This window comes from Prinia subflava, chromosome 2 (assembly GCF_021018805.1).
Source record: "Prinia subflava isolate CZ2003 ecotype Zambia chromosome 2, Cam_Psub_1.2, whole genome shotgun sequence".
Classification (NCBI taxonomy): domain Eukaryota; kingdom Metazoa; phylum Chordata; class Aves; order Passeriformes; family Cisticolidae; genus Prinia; species Prinia subflava.
This window is the reverse complement of record NC_086248.1, coordinates 81,633,810-81,656,918: the sequence shown is the minus strand read 5'-3', so window position 1 is coordinate 81,656,918 and position 23,109 is coordinate 81,633,810. Positions and strand designations below refer to the sequence as shown.

The 23,109-nt window shown below is 39.4% G+C and overlaps 1 long non-coding RNA gene across 4 annotated transcripts in view; it reads left to right on the top strand.

Annotated features, from left to right (window-relative positions):
• Window positions 1-23,109, top strand: part of LOC134547150 (uncharacterized) — a 281,043-nt gene that overhangs the window by 125,673 nt on the left and 132,261 nt on the right. Inside the window, exon 1 of one of the 4 annotated variants that reach the window (XR_010079396.1) lies at window positions 2,532-2,863. The exons of the other annotated variants lie outside the window; for them this stretch is intronic. This is a non-coding gene — a long non-coding RNA (uncharacterized LOC134547150). Of the gene's footprint in view, window positions 1-2,531; window positions 2,864-23,109 lie in introns of those variants that run through there. 4 annotated transcript variants of the gene reach the window in all.

The window sequence follows — 23,109 nt, the reverse complement described above, 5'->3', positions numbered from 1 at the left end:
GTAGGTCCAGCTTTCAGCAGACCCGTGCTGGCTCTTCAGATGTTTTAAATAGAACAATGTATTATTCATATGCCATAATATGAATTCATGGCCCTTCTGAAAAGGAAATTACTTCTACCTACTTCTAAGACTTCTTCCATTGAAGAAAATTAAACGAAGCACTCAGAGATGGTTTTAATTGCTTACGACTCAGTTGAGAAACTTCTAAGAATGAGCTTCTTTTTGCAATGTAACTTGAGAGCTCATTCACTGAATGTAATTATGCTGTATGATGGATTGGGAAGTATGCATGGAGAGCTAAATAAGATGGAGATGACAAAATAATGGTAATAAAAATAATAGGTCTTGGGTTATGTGATACTTCCTCACAGTATATCACCACAGTGTCACTGTCTTTTAAAACAGACTAATGTAATCTTGTGGCTTCTTCCCATAGCATATATTTAGCCAACAGCTAAATATTGCCCCTCTCCTGGACTTTGGTGTAGAAGTGGCTTGGCTGCATGCTTTGGAGCTCGTTGGAGCCCTTTGGCACCTCTGTGGAGTCAATGCAGACGTGCGTTCTTGGGGTGGACGTGCCACCCCTCTCATCTGTGAGACAGGGTGTGATTTCACAGTTCTGGAGAGGCCATGCCCCTGCTCTTTCCCTGCCTGGGGGCTCAGCTGGAGTTCAAGATGAAGCTTCCAAAGAGCTGTAAAGGCCCCTGGGCGCAGACCCATGTGTGTAACACCATAGTGACCCAGATAAGGCACTGAAGTTGTTTACCACTAATGAAACCTTCATGACTCTTTCAATACAGTGTTAGAAAAGGCTTTTATAGATTCTTTAACACAAAGCAAACACGTTTTATCAGTCACATGAATGAACGTGTTTGCCTGCCTAAATTGCTCTGCGTTAAGAGGGCAGTTCTGTTAAAGTGTAACTAGGAGGATGGCTGGAGAAGAATCACTTCCATACCCCAGTTAAGTGTTCACTGGGGCCTACAGAGGAGGAAAATAGCCCACATATTCATAGAAAGTGACTAACAGAGGTGGAGGAGGTACAGCTTCAAAGAGAGAACAGGAGCACTTCTGAACTGAGATTTGTAGGGAGGGGAGGGCTTCTTGTTGAACATTTTCTTTTCTGAATGCTAACTTTCGCTGTAACTTAAGAAACCAGACGACATGTGCTTTCCAGACTCCCTCTTTTTGTCTAGTGAGAAGAATCCCACTCTTCTGTTTCTCTTTTCCCACCCTATTCCAGATGTGCCGGCCTGCATAAACCAGCAGGATTCCAATTATAGTGATACTTTCCCATTCACTATTCATCCAGTTTTTTCTTGATGTGAAAATGAAATGTGACCCAAAATAACCCATCTTAGGGGGGGTGGGGTTATGGTCTATCATTACATACATGTGATTTATTTTTCCAGAGTGTTTTTAATTTTTTTTAAGTACTAAAACAAAACAAAACCCCACAAACAGGAAGAACAAAGAATTGCATGTATGCAGGAGTCTCCTATTCAAACGAATGGCATCTGAGGACAGGAATTATCTCCTAGATGGAACAAATGAGCAAGACTCTTGATGCATAGTGATTACTCATTAATAAAAACATTATCAAGACCCATAGTGGTAAGACTCAGAAAAATGACTTCTGCAAACAATACCAGGTTTCTTGCTAGGAAGATACAGATAAATAACAAGAAATATAAAGACCAGCATTTCTGACACTAAGTCCTGGAGCAAAATTTTAATTTACTTCTATATCAGCTTTCCTAGAGTCACAGAAATATGTACAGTGTAAAATAACTGAAAAGAAATATTTTTCCGCAAATAAAAAGAAGTATTTACTGCACTTTAATACTGACTACTGGATTGTAATACTATACTGCTTTTTCTTTCCAGGTAAGTCAGGCAAAATGATTGCATTGCTTTTTATTGTGCAGTTTCTATGTCAGAACTGGCATGTGTGGAATTTTACAAGCTTGCCAAAAGATATCTAGAGAAAAGCTAAAGTATAAGTCAGGAATATAAATTATTTCAGCTTCTGTGCACTTTTCAGAACAAAAAGGATTGGTTTATAAAGAGTGAGATATTGTATTTTGAATCTGAGAGGAGGCTGAATAAAGGTATGAAGCCTTTGAAAGAAAGGCCAGAAAAGGCCTAAGACAAGAGCTTTACAACTTGATAGAGAGCCTGATAGAGCCAGTGGTCACCTAGCTCCAGAAAAATGGAATTGAGCATTTAACATCAATTCGAAGAAAGCATGGCTACCTTTCTTTTGCTTTTATCTGAAAACTTTTCAACAGTGTTTTTCTACAACAGCCATTTGGGTCTTGTTTGAAGATCAAAATCTTTAGAAAACTTGTTATAAGGGAGTCAATACAGAAGCTGATTTGATTTTTGTTGCCAAACAATCATTAGAGAGTTTTTTTTAAATTGAATTACTGCTCTTACAGTTAAATGCACCAGGCTAAATAACAATGTGCTGAAGAAACTGTTTTAAATTCAGCTGTTTCAAATGACTTTGGCTTTCAGGTGTGGTTAGCACCTGTCCTGTGCCAGAGCTAATTGTTAACCTTATGGTCAATGCAAAGGTTTCAGGAGATCCAGAGAGAAAGCTGTATTCTCTTTTAACCAGTAGATCCAAATAACCTCTACAAACAAGACACTTCGTGCAGAGTTCTCAACCTGATTACCCATTTCTGTACCTGGGAAATATTGGTCTCATTCTTTGTTCCATCACCTTAAGGTGCTGAGGTTTTTAATGGCTGCAGCTGGTCTCATTAAGGGATATTTTAGTCCTTTGAAAAAAATCCACTCCCTGGCTACTGTATCCTTCCAGGAACCTGCAGGATGTAACTCTGTAAGAGTGGTGAAGGTAAGGACATATTTTCTTCTTTTTTTACTCCCTCTCTTCATATTTGCTTAGTCATATACTCATTGCTTTCAAATCCTGCTTCTCATGCATTTGGAACAACAGACAGGGTAATCTTATGATAGGGGAAATCCATGTAGTTGGCTGCATATCTTCAGACCTGTTCACAAATGCTTCAATAGGAGTGTTGTGCTTTGTCCTAATTCTGAATACAGAACTATAGGTTCCAAATAATTTTGTATTTTAAAAATTTTATTGTATAAATGACATTTTTTCCCCAGGGATATTTTATGTGTAAAACACTGATATGTAGTTGGAAATGTTTTTGTGTTCCCCTTGCAGGGCTAGTATCTTTGTCTGATTTAGCAATAATTTGTGCCTTTAGCAGTTTAAATGATTGGATTTATTGCAGAACCTGGTGCTCTGATCTGAGCAGAGACATATCCAATCATCTTCAGTCTCATGGGCATGCTTGTATGATTTTAACAGATTGGATTGAAATCTAGCTCTTTGCCATTAACACAAAAACTGGATTCAGAAGTTTTATATTCATATAAAAATTCATGTTTACACTAAAGGAGACTTCCTAGCACAGGGCCAAACTGTAAACCTAGTAATATTTGATTTGTCTTGCAGTACTATTCAAGGAACTGCATAGCAAAATATACCTTCTGAATTCACAGCAGTCAGGAGAGTTGTCTGTTGGTATTATTGCTCACTTCTTCTCAAGGAAACCTTATATTCTGATTTTTTTTTCTATATATTAGGAAATTAATATAAAATGGCATAGGTGAGAATGGAAATTCTCAAAGGTAGTCTATTGCATCTTTGTGGCTGCAGTCTCCACCTCCTGATACACAGTCTTTTTCTGTGCTGGCTGGCAGTACCAGCCCAGGAATTCTTTCTTCCTTTTAGAGTGGTGCTGAGCTACCTTGTGGAATAAAACTAATACATGTCCTCTCTTTCCTTCATTCCACTGAAAACTTTCTTCCAAAATCAAATGATGGAACTTCTTCCATGTTTCCAACTGGTAAAACTCTATTGAGTTCAGTTTTTTGATGGTTGACAACTGGTGGGATAGGAGAAGAATCAGGCTCACATATTGTGCTTTAGAAGCCTGATTCAAAACAAAAAGTCACATTTAAAAAGGCTGAGCACTTGCCTGTGCACTTGACAAGATTTTAAACAATTACCAAGCAGCAATGGCTTCTGATCCCATGGAAACCGCTGTAGAAAAAAAAGGCCTTCCTCCATTGAAAAGTGATTAGTTTAAAGCATTCTGTCCCATTTTTGGCAGTTTGATGGCAGTTTCCATGGGGATGGGAGTAGAGGATTGCTGAAGTGTTGTCATAACTCCTGCAAATGACACAGATGGAGGTTAAAAGGTGTAAATTGCATTTCAACAGCACCTGTAAATGTATTAATTTTGGGAGAGGGAGAAGGGAAGGACAACAGCATGTTTTTCCTCTTTCTCCATATTGAATGCATTTCTGATGAAAGACACAACTAGCGAGAGTAAAATAAAGCAATCTTTTTTGGCTTCTTATTCATAGTTCTCCAGTGTAGTAACATTTACCACTTTGAGAACATAAAGATCAGAGGTGTCAAATTTCTTCAAAAGTAGATACTGTTTTGCTCACTTTATAAACCGGTCAGCTGAGTCAGAAAAAAAGGTTAAGTTGCCAAAAGACCAGGAATCAGAAGTAAAAACACAGTCTGCTTGTTTCTAAATGCCTGGCTAGGTGATTCTACCACTCAAATAATGACATTTTTCTCAGGACTCCTATCCCAGGCCCTGGGGGCAGCAAGAAGTCCCCGTGTTGCTAGCCAGACATGGATGCAGTAGCAGGGCTCATCTCTGTGGTCCTGCTGGCAATAGATGCCCCTGTGCCATGCCCACCCACAGGTCTAAATCCTTAAGCTTTGCCAGGGGAGGTTTAGGTTGGGCATCGGGAAGAATTTCTTCACAGACAGGGAGATCAGAGATTGCGATGGGCTTCCCAGGGAGGTGGTGGAGTTGCCATCCCTGGAGGTGTTAAAGGAAGGACTGAACACAGCAATTAGTGCCATGGTCTAGTTGGCAATGTGCTGTTTGGTCTTAGGTTGGATTTGATGATCTCAGAGGTCTTTTCCAACCGATTGATTCCGATTCTGGCCTGGCCTTGGCATCTCCACATCCCCAGGCTGATGCCCCATGCCCAGGGCTGGAACTGCCCAGTTTTGGTGGGCAGAGGATGTTCATGTCACTCAAACCAAGTGTTGTGTCATTGTGGCTTTCCAACATCTCACCTGCCTGTGATATGGGGAAACCGGGACTGAAACCTGGTGCTCTCTCTGTTTCAGCTGCTGAAATGAAGGGTTTGAGTAACTCATGCTTTGATAATTTTTGCACTCAGTCAAACAGATGTCTAAAGGGACTGTTTTGAGGGGATGAGGGCAGGAAGAAACTGTACAACTCTGACAGACCCATGCTAAGAAAAGGTCTTACTGTCACCCTTCTTTGTGTCTTTAATTGGTAAAACTAAGGATCTAGTTTGTGACTGTGAATTATGAAGTATCTGCACGGAGATCAAAATCTCTTCAATAGAACCATGACGTGAAAAAAATTGCTATGTGGATTACTCATGGAAAATCTAATTTTAAACAGTGTTAGTTGCAATTTGTTGGAGAGCTGCATGGCATCATTCCTCTGGTCTGATGTGATGAACATTGAGGTACTACATATTCTATACTAGCTTGGAATTTCCTATGAAGGACATAAGATGTAATGAAGAGTATACTGGCCTTTATTTGATATTGTCTCAGTAATGCATTGTGCAAACACAATGTTTTATTTTTGCCTGTGGGTACTTGTGACAAATACACAATTCAGCTATTATTAGTTCCAGTTTCTTTTAAAAAATGTGTTTGTCAATCTTAATACATTTCAGTTCCTCTTTATTCTTTTAAGTTGTGCTGTGGAACTGTACACTTACAGCTGAATTTCATTTTAATTTCAAGCTAACTCCTAATCAATATTCAGGACATTTCTATGGTCTGCTTAAATCTATTTAAATGAGGAAAATATTCTTTCCACTGTCTTATTTGGATAGGAAAAGACATCAATCATTTCACAAGTGGTAGAAAACTGAGAGAACAAAGATTTAAAGGTGAATGCTACATAATTGCTTAGTGAATGCCTCTTGACAGGAGTGATTTGTGTGTATTCACTTTCAAAACTCCATGTGTAGTTTTATGACTCCATGAAGAGTCAGTTTTGAATCATACTGTTGGGATTGTCATTTGCTGAAGTCCAAACCTGAGTTTTAAGTTTTCTGATTTAATTTTTTGGATAGGTATTTAAATAATAGCAGGCCTTTTTAAAAATCAAGTAATTTCTGTGAATTGTTGAGGTTTGGAGTAAGTGGCACAAACAGTACTTAATTAATACCTGATCTTGCAAAGTAATCTAGGAATTCCAGAAAATCTGTGGAAAGCATAATCACAGGTTGAAATGCAGGGACTGTCATGGGGGAAAACACCAAGATCAGCTGTGATTGGAATAGTGATAATCCACCTTGGTGGCTGTCTAACTGAAAGCAAATATTTATCTTCATTTTTAGTTAATTTGCGTGCAGAGTGGAGTTGCTAACACCACTATCTATAAATGCTGCTAGATTATTAAAGCTAAAGTAAGTGGAATTTTACCTTATGCCATATTATTGAATATTTTTACATATTTTCACTGTTGACTGAGAAGATCAAACTGAAGATTATTCACAAACCTTTCACATGCATTGCAATAAAAAAACTTTCAAAGCTGCAGCAAGATGGTCTCGAGTGGACACCTCAGTCACAATAGAAAGCCCTGAGGCACTAAGTTCTCAGCTACATACTGCTAAAGGAAGAGCAAATGCAATGCTCAGAATAGCAAACTTTCTTCTAATAGCGTATATAATTTAAAACCTGGTGAAACTTGGAGAGTTATATTACTTTACTTACTGTTGCAGTCCAGTAGTTTCTATGAATTATGAAGGATTAAACCATAGTACATTGCTTTTAACATTTTTGAAAGAAGGAGAAATTTTGTTCTGACTGGCTTTTTTTCCTTTGTTCTGATACTTGTACCTGAGAGTTCACTGCTGTGAACAACTGAGAAACTTCTGTATAAACTGCAGCCCTGTGGCAAATACGTATCTTTACTGAGCTGTGTGAAATGATATTCTAACTCACTCTGGAAAAAAGGAGTTGTCTTTTTGGAGATTGGATGTTACTGGGATGTAATCATTAGAATCACTAACATGTCTATGACCTGTGAAAGAAATGCAGTAAGCTAAAAATTTGTAATTAAAACCAACCTTTGTGCCTGATAAATTTGCTCTGTATTTTTCTTACTTGACACTCACCAACAGACTCTAGACACTATCCAAAATCTTTCCCAGACAAGAATGCAGAAAATATGCAGGCTAAATCTTCAAATAGATGATTAAACATACAGGAAAATCCTGCCTAAACTAATTTTAAGCTGGACTAGAAATTCTATTCTAGAAGCTTATTTAAAACTTCCTCTGCGTTTCAGTGGCATTTCTAAAATTATTTCATAAAGTAATATGGAATACTTAGATTTAAGTTACTTTAAAAGTGTTAACTGTTGAGGAGCAAGTACATTTGAATGGATTTCAGACAACAGGCCTTTGGAAGGAGTGGAAACAAAACTTTTCCAAAAGATTTCTCTCTCTTTGCTATTTCTGTACCTTTATGCACAGAAACTGAAGTCTGGGGTAACGTCATGATATAAAGAGTAAATCCTGAATGATGAGAATAGACAATCTGGCTTTATTTCAATTGCACAAGCTACTGAATTAATGACATAAATTATTTTAAATATCTTTTATTTTTCTCTTTAGTCTTTATTTATAAGACCCGGCAGTGAAATTCCACACTAAAAATAAGATTGATTAATATTTATATTTTGCTTTTATCTTTAAAGACAGACAAGCAAATAATACAGCAAGTGAATGTTCTTAAAATAAGGGGAAGAGATTCATTCTGTCTGGTTTTGTTTTAAGCACTTTGTGGTTGTTGAAAACTGAGCTGACTCTATTCGCCTACTGTAATTCTGGTTCTTGTGCCATAATCTTTGGTCTATGATTGTCCTCTTTCCAACCAAAAATGAAAATTTTCTGTAATTCTTAGATTTACATGTAGATCAGGCTCCATAGACAGGTCTCAGGGTGGAAGCTGCTTGCAAATCTCCTGAATCATATTTTGCATGTAAAGACTATTTGCAAACAGTTGTTCTTCAGTATCATAATAAAACAAGCTGAAAGTTTTAATGTGTAGCATTGTAGAAAGTACATAATCCATGTATGCATATGGATCTATCTAATCTGCACATGTATTAATTTCTTCTTTCCAAAATATCAGAAGTATCTTGGGTTTTGAGGCTTGCTGATTAAGGGCAATGAGAAGCACAATGAAATGTTTTGTTGGTGACTTGATATGATGAATCCTAGCAGTTGGTGCAAGCCATCACTTCTGGAAACAATGACTAGCTAAGTGTGATTGTGGTGCAGTAAATTACATGTACAGAGATTTCTAAATATAGATGTAGTAATTCAGTCAGTTACTGTCAGCCAAGTCAATACAGATCTTAAAAATGTCTAAATCTATTTTGATGATGAAAAGAGCAGTTACTGAGACTTCAGCAACTGTGTGACATGCTTTTAAGAAACAGTGTGACTGTTTATCCATGCCTCAGTGGTCTCTGATAGAAATTGATGTGACTGTCTTGATATCTGCATCTCTATATTTAATATATCCCCATACACTCAACATATTTTTCAGGTTTAAAAAAGAAAGGCCTCCAGGGGAAAGTGCTATCTATTGCCATGTCCTAAGCTGGCAGTGCACTTTGAGCAGCTGACATCTGCCTTCCTGTGTAGGAAACTCCTTCTTTGCTGTACAAAGCAACTGAGACCTCATGTGCATTAACATCTCTTTTATACCTTTTACTCTACCTTGCTTGTTCCACAACGACAGTCTGAGTTGGACCTGACCAGGAACATTAATTTGGGAAAATACTACAGTTGAGAGAAACATACTCAAAGAACTGGAATGACATTGCAAAACTAAACTGAAAAAAATACCCAAAACACCCACAAGCAAACAAAAAAGGGTTTAAAGTGGGACTAAACCCATGCTAGGTACCCAGAGAACAACCAGACTTCGTATTAAAGACTGAGGCAAAGAAGGCATTTAGTACCTCAACCTTTTCTTCATCTTTGTTGCTGTTTCCCCCTACATCTAGTAAAAGATGGAGATTCTCCTCAGCCCCCCTTCCATTGCTAAAGTGTTCATAGAGACCTTTTTTATTGTCTTTTACAGCAGTAGCCAAATTAAAATCTTGTTGGGCTTTGGCCATTCTTATTTTCTCCCTGCATAACCTCACAGCATCCTTATCTTCCACTCTAGGAACTTCCTAGGCTGCTTCCTCTCTGCTGCACTGCCTTTCCAGCAGACATCTAATAAATTGATGTCCTCCACAAGAAAAAAGACCTAGCGATTGTGAGACCTGTCCTAGCTGTTTCTAGAACATTCTCTCTGCACCTCCATCCTGCTTGGATGGTCTCTAGCAGACTCCCACCACGACATTCACCTTGTTGGCCTTTTCTCTGATTCTTATCCATAAACACTCAACCCTTTTGCCACCATCATCAAGCTCTAGACAATCAAAACCGTCCCTAACACACGGGGCTACCTCTCTATCAATTTTTCCTTGATAAACTCTTCCCATCAGAAGAGTTTATAGCCATCCATCACAGCTTTCCAGTTGTGTGGGTCACCGCACAATGTTTCCTTGATAGCGACTGTGTCATAGCTTTCCTGCTACACAACTGCTTCCAGCTCCCTCTGCATTGGTGAAAGCGCACTTCAGCTGAGCTATTGTGCTTGCCTTTTTTTGGGAGGAGCAAGCCCTCATTCCTATGTGACCATTCTCAGGAGCTTTTGTGGCTTCTAATGTATCAATAAACCTGTGTCTTTGCTGCTGCGTGGATCTCAGCATAGGAAATTACCTACATTTCTTTTGAGGAGGCACTTTTATGAGAAGGAAGAGGGTAGGATTTTTCGTAGAAAACAGATGTAAGGAAAAGGTTTTCAGTAAATAAAGGTCAAAGAAATACCTGATACAAAATACAAAATAGAGATTAATTTCTTAATATAGATCCATCTTCATGACATACATGCATTACCCTTGCTGTTTCTTCACATATAGAGGTGTAGCTCTGTGCTGTTAAAGTGGCTATTGTGGAATTAATCATAAAACAGAGGCTCAGTTAATTTGTCTCACAATTTCATTTTATTCTGCAAGGACTCATCAGAGTTCCACAGGAGTAGAATTAATGGTAATTTTCAGTGTGCAAAATGAAAACATGAATTCTAAAATCAATATGAAATTAAAATCTCTGTGCTAGGCCAATTCTTCAAAGAGTAAATATTGTGAATTAAAAAGTTTAAGATCTAAAAGGTGTTTAGCAGCTTGGGGTATGTCTGAACCCTCACTTGCCCCTCCTTAGCAGTGGTTCACATAGTGCATTTGTTTTGTACCTCTGTGGTGTCTTCAAAGACAGGGGAAACACAATTGTGTAGGAGATGATGCCAACATCTCTGTTATCAAAAGATACAGTGTGTGTGGGTGTTTGGAAAAAAAAGAAAAGATACTAGCTTTGAACCCAAGTATGGCACCTGTGTCTGCCATGACATTACTGTTGATGGATCGCTACTGACAGAGGAAAAAATCATTTGGAACCTCACTTTTGCTCTAGAAAAAGGTCTGAGCTTTCTGCAAACACTGGGAAGACATCATGTCTCAGGGTGTCTAGGAAAGATTTATGAAAGCAGAGAACGGAGGGGACACCTCTCCCTTCCTCCCTCCCATATATAGGGCACCCATCTAATGCTATGCCAGAAATGAAATGGTTTTCTGTCTGCTCTGCCTCTGCACCCTCTTCCTGTTGATGCTTGGACTCCAGTCCTCAGTTATTTTGACACAGCTCTTACCAAGCCAATGGAACTGCCCTGTTCAGGGGCTGGCAGCTGAGGATGCAGCCATCAGTGTTATTCTTAGGCTCTCTGGCATGCTGAATGCAGAGAGGAGCATCAGGCTGGTCTATGCACCCTTGGACTAGGGGAGATTATCTTACAACTATGAAGCTGATTAGAAGGGAATTTTGGAGAGGGGATGCACTGTTTTCTGGAAATTAGTCCTACTTGTTTTGTGTTTACTTCAGAGATGGAAATGTAGGTTGCTGGGTCAGAGTCAAATCCTTTGGCAAAATTCAGTTGTTGTAAGCCTCATAGTCTGAATTTAAATTCACTCAAATTTTGTTTTAGCAAATTCTTTTCCTCTCCTAACAGAAGCTAATCCCAAATCTGGATTTTTGTTTTGTTTTGTTTTTATTTGTATATTTTGTGCCTGAATTTCTGCCAGATTACAGCTAAGGGGAGACTTGAGCTGTTACCTGTATAATGAGTGAGAAAACTTCAGAAAGTATATGGTTTCTGCACCTTAAATATTCTAAGGACCTCAAAACTACATCTAATGAAATTTTAAACCAGTCACATGGGAAGAAAAGTCTGGTGATATTGAGCAAACTAAAATCTCTTGCTAATAGTTTTGAGAAATTTTTCCACTTTTTGGTGGAATGTGGCAACTGTTAAACAGTACATGGCAACCACAGAAGACAGGAAGGGAGACAGGAATGCAAGATTCTTGTGGGAACTTTGGGGGAAATATAGAGAGACTGACTGCCACGCAACAAACTCCAGGGTCTGTTTGTGCAGAGGAATGCACAATTGGAGGGGAATAGGAAAAATAGACTTCCCCTCTGTGAAATGGATATTATTTAAAACAATAGCTGAGATTTTCTCAAATTACCAAAAAGAAAAAAAAAAAAAGATACTGAAAATACTGAGACAAATGCACAGCTGAAGGGTGAAAGAGAGAGCAGGAGAAATATCAAAATTAGTTGGATAGTGCTGGTAATTTTAAGACTACAGGAGGAATATTTTTTCTAACATGTGAGACTTCTTGATATTAATTTAAAAAGTACATGGAAGAGAATTTTACCAAAATTGTTTTGATAGAACATCAATCCATAGGGATTTCCAAGTGGGGACTTCCTAAATTAACCTTAACTAGGACTTAAAAAAAATTATTTCTCCTTTTAAGTTTGCCTTGTATTTGCAGTTAATTCAAGTGAAAACGCTAATTCTGAACCTATAGCCACATTTCAAAAGACTTTTATTCCCACTTTTATCCTAGGATATGTAACAAGCTTTCAAAAATCTTTTAGTGTACTTTTTACTAAGGACAGAACCCTGAGTGTCTGGCTGTGAGCTTTTGGGTACTGAATGCTTTCAAAAACCTGAGTCTCCTTTAGCTGCCTAATTGGGCACCACTTGTGAGTGGTGGAGCATATGAAAAATTGCCCCAAAGGTCAAAAAAGATGCCACTCACCCTCTTTTGGGCTCTCTAGGTTCCACTTTGTCTGAGACTGTACCTCACAGTTGTGGTTCATGGCTGCTTAATCTCCACGTTTGCTGTGCTCCTGAGGCCTTGACCTTTATGTTTCTGAGAACTGCTCCTGAAATTCTTTTAGATACATGAAGAGCACTCCACAACTCGACAGCCCAGGTCTGGTGGTCTTATCCTGTCATATACTTATCCTTCTTCTGGAAGTGCCACAGCATTTTTTCTTTCTCCTGGAGTGAATTTAAAATGTGATTTGACTCAAGATTTTTGCAACAGCTGCTCTATGATGCTAGAAAGTAAGATACATAGCTAAAGTAAACCTGCTGTATTTGAAGAATCTTGCTCTCTATGGCTGAACTTCTGGGCTTTTGTCAACTTCAGCCAGCACAGAAATCTGCTTGTACAGCTCAGGCCACAATTTTGCAACCAGGACTGTTTCATTTTTCCATAATACAACATGTCAGCAGAAACACAAAGGGTAGAGCCAAGAGATCCTGGCTCCCGGGCTCCTACGTTTTCTCTGGACAATAGTTTTCCCTTAGAAACCAATAAGTTATGGACTAAGGACTGCTCCATTTAAAACTGTCTAGGGCTTTATGGCTAGAAGGATTTTATTAAATAGCAGTGATTACTAAAGTATGTCACTGTTGAGGGGTTGAGGATAGTTAAAACTTATGAAAAGGCTTTGCTTGCAGCAGAAAAGCACTGTAACTACTTAAAAATATCTTTGCTAATGTTTTTATTTTAAAAATGGAAAAAGTGAGTCAGCACCGAAGGCTCTTTATTCACTGCTAAGTCCAAACTCAGCTGCTCTGGAGAGTCTCCCCATTCCCTGCCTCCATCTGTGCTGTCGGTACAAGTGAATATAGCTACTCCTAATTTAGCAACACGCAGTTGCTACCTTTGCATGGGCTGTAACAATCATCCTGAGAGATCTGCTGCTGTAAGACTTTCTTCTCCAAGTGTGTAACCTCTGTGCGAAAATACAAACAAAATAATATGCAGGAATCACCTTTGGCTGACGAGTGTGTTCTGTCTCTGGACTGCTGGAATGAGAAAGTGATGAAGGTGGAGCATAGCAAAAAAATAAATGGATTTTAATAAACACTTAGACTTATTTATACTTGGTCCAGAGGAAGTTTCACTGTGGTGATAGCTCTGGACAAACCTACAGAAAGGCATCTTTCTCAATGCCAGGAGATTTTGTATCTGCACTCTGATTCTATACTGCATTTTGTGTTGTGATAAAAGGTGGAATAGCTGTATTGGAGGGTCCTCAGTGTTACTGGCCTCAAAGGAAATAAGGGAGAAATATTTTCTATTCTAAGAATTGGATGTTATAGTAGGTGTAGTGTTATCACAGAGGTGTTGTGTAAAAGATGATGGAATGCATCACCTTTTGTCTCCTAATGCCAAAAGTCTTCCAGCCTGGCACACAGTTTTTCTAGAGAAAAGCTATATTCTATATGTTTTTGATTCAGTACCTCCTACGGGTCCCAGTCTGACAGGGCTTTCAATGCACACTGCAAGCCTAAGCAAAATGCACAGGGTGCAGTGAAAGAGATACATTACATAAGAGGCCTGTGAGGCTTACACAGAGCTGGACTGCAGTGTAAACTGTCTCCGGGATGGATAAAAACCACCTCGCAAACGAGGATTAGCACTGATTCTTGTCAGGGGCTCTTGATTTGAGAGAAGAGAAGGAAATCTGTGTGTGCTGTTTTAGTGAGTTTTAGCAGCTATATAAACCACAGTTTGAAATTCTGATGTGTATCTAACCATCAGCATGCCTGAACTGTGTTTGATAAAAGGGGCAATGAGCTCCAGTTATGCAGCCCTTACTCCTGCTGGTTCTCCTCTGCAACCAGAGAACAACCAGGACTATTTGCATACAAATCCTGAGCATTTGGCAACTTTGCTGCAGTGAGAGAGAAAGGGGAAGAAAGACAAATTCCCCATAAGTTAGTGTTTCAGCCACACTGCAGAAGATTTACTTTATCCACTGCTTGGCAAACGATGCCAGCACGGCAGCTGGGTGTCTGTGTGCCTGTCTGCAGATTCTCTACAATGGCCAGAGCCTAGCATCTGAAACACTGTCTGGAGTTCTGGGGTGACAACTGTGGTTAGTTTGTGAAATTCACTTTGTGGAGGGAGAGACAGACCTTTCCTGAAGGTCACTCCAAAGCTCCTGGCCAGACATCCACAGAAAGACTGCTTCCTGTGCCAGTTCACTTCCAGTCTCAGTGCAGATGGGCTGCTTCCACTTTAAAGCCCAACAAACTGCTTTCTATCAGCACATACAGGATGGGAGATGTTCTCCCAGACCTCCAGGCAGGACAAACACATGCACCTTTTTAGTTCAGGGGAGAGAACAAAAGTTGTATGCTACTGAGATTTCCTAGTGAATTACTGGCAGGCATTCAGATTGCATGAAAGAAGACAAATACTGAAAATGCCTGTATGTGAAAAGATGAAAAAAGTGGTGGGTGCCAGAAATAAATTCCTGTAGATAGTGACCATTATCCTAAATATGGGTCTTCATGGTAGAGAGGTGAGGAAATTGGATCATGTTAATTATTGAATACCTCAGTTCATGCCCACCACAATACCAAGCTGGGGATACTCAGTACCACAAACTTACAGGAGTTCTCTAAGTTCAGTTTCAATGAAGGTCAATTAAAGAATAGATTTACAAGGAGGCTGATGTAGTATCAAAATACTAAACCTATGTTAGCCCTCCACACCATTACATTTTCTTTCAACTTTCTTACCAAATTGTTGCAGAAAGCTATATGTGAAGGATGTTACATGAAGCCGTTAGGTAGGGATATATAATGTATGCTCCTGATACACAGGGCTTTCAGAAAACCTAGAAGCAAACTATAAAATGCTGCAAAGTGTGGCCTATTGCAGAGCACAGCCTTATCTTTCAAATCTTCTAGATACTTTTAAGTTGTTGTTTTTTTATATGTATTTATGTCTTAGGTAAAAAAGATTTTTAAAATTGGCTTTTTGTATTTCCTTTTTGCTTAAGAGTTGCAGATAAAGTTGCCAAATTTTATCAGCCAAACCATTTTCAAAATATTTTTTTCCAGGAGAAAAGACTACACACAAGCCTTTTATGGCATTGTGTATTTATAGCTCTAGTCTGTACTGTGAATGAATGGCTCACTCCACAAAACACAATGCAGAGGCATTTGATGAGCATGATCATCAGTCACAGAATCACAGAATCCCGGAATGGGTCAGGTTGGAAGGGACCACAGGGGGTCCTCTGATCCAACCTCACTGCTCAAGCAGGGCCATCCCAGAGCACAGGGCACAGGACCCTTGCATGTTTCTAGTGAGGGAGACCCCACACCCTCTCTGAACAATCTGTTCCAGTGCTTGGTCACTGCACAGTAAAGAAGTTCTCCCTCATGTTCAGGTGGAACATTCTGTGTCTCAGTTTGTGCCCATTGCCTCCTGTCCTATTTCTGGCACCACTGAGCAGAGCCCAGCTCCATCCTCTGACACCTCCCTTCAGACACTGACAGACATTGGCACGACCTCTCTCAGTCGTGTCCCCTCGAGGCTGGACAGGCCCAGCTCCCTCAGCCTTTCCTCCTAAGAGAGACGCTCCAGTCCCTTAGTCATTGTTCCTCTCTGCTAGTCCTGCTCACTGGAGGTCACTGAACAGGGTGTGAAAGTGCTAGGAACCTGCTTGGTTTTCCATTCTTGCACAAAGAGAGGAAGGGAAAGGCTCATCCAAGTTTGGGAATGATTAAGCATGTCACCACATAACTGTTCTTCTCTGAACTGCTGCAAAGCCAAAACTCTGCCCCCACTCCTGAGTCTTGCACAGTTCTCTGCAGAGAAAGGGGAAACAATGTCAGGACAAAGCTGAGTCATTACCCTGGCAGCTGCTCATTCAAAATTTTTCAAAGTGGTGGTGGTGGTGGCCCGAGATCTGCAGGTGCTCTGAGACAAAACATGTACAAGCCTCACTGGTGCTCCACCAGCCAGCAAGTTCACTGTCTGCAGTTCCTGCTAGTACTGGAAAAAGCTTACATCCAGAAAGGTTTGGGTGTCGGGGCTTACATCCTGCTTCTGTCACCCAGTGATATGGTGCCTTATTTTACACCTTTGAATGCCCAGCCTGCAGACTGCTCACAACGGTGTCTTTCTAACACAGCAATCTTGGGATGGCCTTTGTCAGCAGTCATATTTTCTGAGTCCATCTGCCTTATTGAATTCCAGGGCCTAGAGGAACATCCCTTTCTTACAAAATGGAAGGTTTAGGAAGGTAGCATATTTTCCCAGTAAAAACGCAGATTGAAATAATCGTTAATATGAAATGTGAAATACACAAAATATTTCAATAAGTCAGTCATAGTCAAAATACTGTTTTGTATGTAAAACTGTTATAAGAGAAATATTTAACATTTTGAAATCTATATTGCTTTTCATTGGAAAGAAATGTTGTCAGTAATTGAATCCGTGATAGTAATTGGTTCTGTACAGCTTTGATATTTTTTCTTTCAGAATTGGAAACATTTCTAATACTATATGATTTTTATTTATTTGCTGTGTGCAGGGCACATGGAAGGAGGCTGTGCAAAACTTGTTAGCAAGTGAATGACATATCTGAGCTGCTTGGGAAAAATTGATTCAGCTTAAATCTCATCCCCACCATTAGGTATCTGCCTTTATCTCCTCTGAAATTGTGGGAATCAAAAAGAATTTAGGAATGCATTTTAGGTAATCAGTTCCTGTTCTTATAGGCAGATTTTATAGGAATCTGGATCTCAGTTGTTCTGATAGCAAGTGTAAAATTTTCAGTAGTGACTTCCCAAGTAACTGTGAAAATCTGGTGTGTAGACACAGTATCAGCACATAACTCCACTTCTCGGAAGCATCTTCCCTGTGAAATGCTATGTAAAAGTGGCCCTGAAATTATTTTTGGAGGTGATTTCTGTATGCTCCCTCTGCCACTTCATTCATCTGGCAACTTCCTCTTAATTAATATTGCATGCCAGTAGGGATAAACAAGATCCAGGTCCCAGTCCCTGCCACAGTGAACAGAAATCATACCAATGCAGCAAGTAGAGCACAGGTTCCCTTTTTAACAGGTGTGTGTAGCCAGCATCCAGTTATTTCAATTTTTTCTATAAAGCCAGGATTTACACATTATGTTTGTAATTTGTAAATTACAGTTGTAAAGTGCAATTTGTTCCTGAAAAGGACTCCTGCTCTTCTCAGCTGAAAGAAGTTGATATCTTTAGGGAGAGCAAATGAGAGTAAAAAGGGAAAATTTTATGAAGTAAATGTACAGAAAAACCTGTGCAACGTAAGGCCTCAAGTTGTCTAGACTTGGAATGAAGTTACAGGTGGTTGGTTTTTTTTTGGTTTTTTTTTTTTTTTTGGTTTTTTTTTTTTCTTTTTTTTTTTCCAAATATTTTAGCAAATATTGCCAAAACAAAGCAGAATTTTATGAACAAAATCTTTCAAAAGAACATCAGGGTAACTGTGAAATCAATCACTTAAAATCACCAAACAATACAAAAAATTTCTTCTAAAAAACCTCAAGAAAGGTGCACCTCTAGATAAGGTGGTTTTGCAAATGCAGGCAGATTTGCAGGCTGTTGTTATTAGGGGGTTTAAATGACGCAAAGTGCAAGTAATAAATGTGTGGTGCTGTGAGAGGTTGGGTGCAGTTTTGGGTGAGCTGTGGTGTGATATTTCCACTTGATATCTCGAGTCAGCCAATAGCAGCAGGTGGTGAGAGGCTGAGGAGCACAACTTGTTCCAGCAGCACCTGAGGTTTGATCTCTGTGGCACGCTTGCTGCATGCTGCACGGCAAGCCTCTGTCAGAGCTTCCTTGTCATCTTCGAACTCAGTGCATACCAACCTAAAGTACTTTTATTAAATTCAGTCTTCCATAATGAGTGGCCATTTCCATAGAGGTGTATGTCACTGAACCAAGAAATAGTTCTCAGATAATCTGGTACAGGCACTGATAACCCTTTACCAGATTTGTATTTAATCTTTTTCTTTCTGTTTGCATTCAGCACTTGTGCCTTCTGCAGGATCTCACTCCCTACCACCCACAATAATTACAAGTGACTGGGGTTTAAATACCTTGCTGAGCTGTGATACTTCTCTGCACAATTTAGAAAATCAGCACCTCCATGATCAGAAAATAGATAACATGTTTTGTACTATGTGAGACTAGAAGAAAGATGGATGATTCTGTAATTCATTGTGGAAAAAGAGAAGGTGTGGGCAGCGTTATCTGAGGGACTGTAGATGTGCCTACTGTGCTATTTTACTGCATATAACAAGATGTTCTCTGGACTGACTGCATCACCCTGGGATTGTCTTTACATTTAGGAATGGGACTCATTTCACAAATGAAGGGATGGTACCTGAAGGTCCAGTTTTGCTTTGGGTTTTTCATCTATAAAATGTAAATCTTGGACAAATTGGAATGAACAGTTCTGACACAGGTGGTGTTACAATTTAACCCCACAGTATGTGGGGCTCAGGTGTGGTGCTCTCTTCACAGTGTCCCCAAGGCAGACCACAGAGCTCATTTTGCACATGTAGCTGTAAATCCACTGGAAGCCTTTTGTGACAGCTTTCTATAGATGAAGCAGTCTGGAAAAATGTCATGTGCCACTGAAACCTAGCAGAGGTTGTTTAGGGTGTTTAGGTGGTGAAAACTCATTTTAGATAAGAGTTTTGACCAGTTTTGACCACAACTGTCCTGCTTCCCTACTCCTGCACTTGAGTTTTGAATTCTTTTTTTCAATATACGTATGCGGGCAGTTTTTGTCATTCATTTCTTGCTTGGTTTCATTTCTTTTTCTCTTCCTCACAAAAAATACAAGTGTGCTTTTATGTCCCCAAGGAATATGACAGCCTCTAAATGGGACAAACACAAAAGTGGCATACAGGGTTGTATTTCAATTTTGCAGGACAAGAAGAGGAATAAGGATCTAGATGGGATGTGTACTTTCATTTATTTCAGGATGGTACCCAGGACTGGTTGCTGCCAGGTGGTTATTGCTGCCCACTGAACCTGTTGGTGAACTGTGCAGTCAGAAGCCCCCAGCTGCATGAGGTTGAATTAATCTAGACTGTAGTTGCAGATAAGGGGACCTGTCTCTTCACTATTTTCTTCTGATTACTTCTAATGCTGCTGTAATTTCCTCTGGATGTTGTGGGTTTCAATATGCTTTCAGTTTTAGTGGTTACATTGGTTTGTTACAAAACTCTTTCCTAGTTAGGTTGAGTGAATTTGCAAGCTGTATGTGATAGGAGGATCTAATAATCTAATATCTTTTAATTTGTACTCCCTAAATCTGTGTGGTCATATCTGTATTTTTATTTTCACTTGTATAAGTGAACAACTGAGTGAAAAAAAACCCACTTTTTTTTTTTTTTCTTCTGGCACATTCGAGTAAAAACATTTGGCTTTTCTGACACAAAAAGCATCTAGCCATATTTTTGCAGAATCTCCTGTTTTGGACTGTGAATTAGACCTGATTTAAACCCCAAATTCCCTGATGTAGGTCTTACTATAATTAAGATATCAATTGAGAATTTTTCTTTACAGTGAAAGTGTTTGTTTTCTTTTCTATTTCTTTAAGTACCAGAAGAATTTAGATCTACACATTGTTTACAGAATGCAAGCAAATAATAAAAAAATAAAGACAATCTTCTAAGATTAATATAGAGATGGACAGTATACATAAGTATGTAAGGCATATATACAATTAGATTTTAAAGTGTTTTTCCCAGGTGAAATTTTGCGACTGCCAAAGAGAAAATGAAAATTGATGATAGGTGAAAAAATATTATGATATACTTCTATGCATGAAAACCTTCGTCTTGTGCTGGGAGAAATTAGTGTATCTGGGTTATACTTGGTGGGTACAAAGCTGAAATGAGATTTATATCTTAACTTACTTATATATCGATGGAATTTTCAGTTGTTTTCTGTACTGCATTTTTTTGGGGGTTTTCTTTTGGCATATTATTCCATTCCTCACAGAGAACCCTAATTAAAGTAAACATATAATATTTTAAGTCAGAGTGAGACTAGACTGTGCCTGATTAAGGAGAGAGTGGATTTGTATTTCATGGTTGCTTCATCCTTTTTTTGAAATGTTCTGTATGTGTTGAATAGCTACAGATATTGTGAGACCTCTTCCATAGGGTGTCCAGCCTCCTCTCTGAGATGATGCCCAGGGCCAGCACAGCCTTTGGGAGAAGATCTGTTCCTTTAGGCAGAGAAAGAAAAAGGCCCAGTGCCTGTGCAAAAGAGGCACTGTGCAGTGAAAAGCTCTGTAATTCCTGCTAATCCAGGAACACAGTGAAACTACAGGAAGGCCAGGCACTGCCTGTCCTGGACTGCAGTGACAGTGTGGTATAACCATTTGTAAGGAGAATCAGCTTACACTGAACTCCAGCTTCCTGAAGCATACAATTTTCACATTTCTCTAGGAACCAACATTCTCACCTTACCCTTTAACTCTTAGCACAGATGTAGGTATCAAAGCACATTCGCTTAGACCAGAGAGCTCCCTTGCCAAAGGCAATTTTCTGCATTTTTACAGTGCATACAGTTTGTGTTTATGATAAGGAATAACTTATTTATGATTTATGTGTCTTCACACAACATCACTGGTTTCAGAAAAGGTATTTTTTCTTCTTGTGTCAGAATTCAGGTGGAAATTACAGTTGTATGGTGTCAGTGTTGATAAATAGCACTTCTCTTGCTGGACAACACCACTCTAAAATGATGTTGGTCAGATACTACTTTATGAGCTCATTGTGGTTGTGCACTAATGATATTAAGCATTCTTGTTTTGAGGAGTTTTATATTGTGGTTAACTGTACTTCAGAGATCTTCTGATCCTTCTAGGTATGGTGGAGTCATGCTAGCAGCCATCAGCTAAACATGGAATGACAAAGCCACTGACATCTTGGTCACATCTAACACAAAACTACCCCAACTCTTGCCTCCTGAGTTACAGCTTATCATATTGCTTTGTAGACTTGCTATTGGCAGGCCAAGGTGAAATTATCTCCTATAGCAGTGTTTAATCTCTTAGCAATGTGTTTAAGTGTGTCTATCCTTCATTTTCTACAAGGTGAGGAGAACTCCCACCAGGATAGTTTCAGTGGAAACTCGGAGCCCTTGCCACTTTGCTACACTGTGTCAATAAAGTGCTTTTGAGGCTACTCCGGTTTCTAGTTTTTGAATTGCTCTATTCATTTATAGCACTATTTAAAACTAATTCTTAGTCTAGTAATATTAGCTTGTAATTAAAGTAAATATATAATTGAAAAACAGCCTCAATAGAGAGGATTACCTTCAAAAGAGTTTTCCCACACCACCGGAAAAACCCAAGTCCATTTTCAGTTAAAAGAAAGAGGCTGCCTATGAACTTTTAAGTTGTTTCCTCAAGCTTAGCATGTAATTAAAGCTTGTAATTGCTTTTTGGGCTGACAGAATATTTCGATAGTTGAAATAGAAAGCCCTAGATAAATAACTGTAGTAAATGCTGATTACATTATCCAGCCATACCAAAGCCCAGTGCTGCCCAGTGTCCCAGCATTATGACTGTGCCAGGGAAAGGGCTCGTGGTGAAGCCCAGTGGCTGCAGCTCAGCTGGTCCTGGTTGCTCATGTTTAGTGACATCAGCTTGGCTCTCCTTACACCTCCCTCCTGATAAGGGCCAGGTAGGGGTGTGTGATGGGTGAGAAAAGCTGTGCTCAGGCTGGTCCTGCCCAGGGATGGTGTCAGGATTGGTGAAAGGCCATGTCCTCCCCTGGGAATCGCAATGCCCTCTTATGTCCTCTGGTCTAGATACAGATTTTGGATTTCCTTTTCCACATAGTGAGGAGTATGGACTCCTAAGCACTGAAATAGCAGAAGGTAAATTAAATATTATATATTTTTTGTTTAGTTATAGCCAAAAGCAAAAGAAAGTGTGCATTTATGGTGTGCAACATCTTTACTAATGCCTTAAAAAATGTGCTGATATTTCTTCTCCCTTGGAGCAATAATACTGTGCATGTTCTACTTTTAAATTCCTTTTACTGAATGACTGGGCCAGTCATTTGAGTGTGTGGCTTTATTTCTAAATAGCAGAGTATATCACAGAGCAGATATATTAGGTCCAGAAAGTTCCAGAAAGAGAACCATGATTTAGAGTGGTTCTGCAGCAGAAGTACAAAACCTGAGTTTTGGCAAACCTTTCTGTGAGTATTTAGGAAGCTCCAATATGGTGACCCCAAACTTTGCATCGAAATTGCAGGGCATGTTCCCACCTGACAATAATTTTGTGCTGGGCAGTAGCAGCAGTGCTCAGGAGAGCTTGCTGACTTTGGTGTGGAACGGTCAGACACCGCAGCTCATCCCTCAGCTATCGTCTGGAGCCAAACAGGGATGTTCCTGGCATACCTCAGAGCGTGATGAACATACCTCCAAGGGACTTCATGCCTCGTAGTCACAACTAGACCTTCCCTGAGACAGAAGATTTTCCCCCTTTTGTCCTCTTTGCCACTAGTTTGTTGAGGGTCCAAGTAAATCATACAGCTTGCTGTAAAGTTTGTGGCTGAGTCTGGAACTGAACCAGCATCTTTGTGTCCCAGCCTATTGTCCTAGTCACTCTTGTTCTTCAGAGTCTGACTCAGCGCTCCTCAAACATCTCAATTTCCATTTCTCCATTTTTTTCTGAT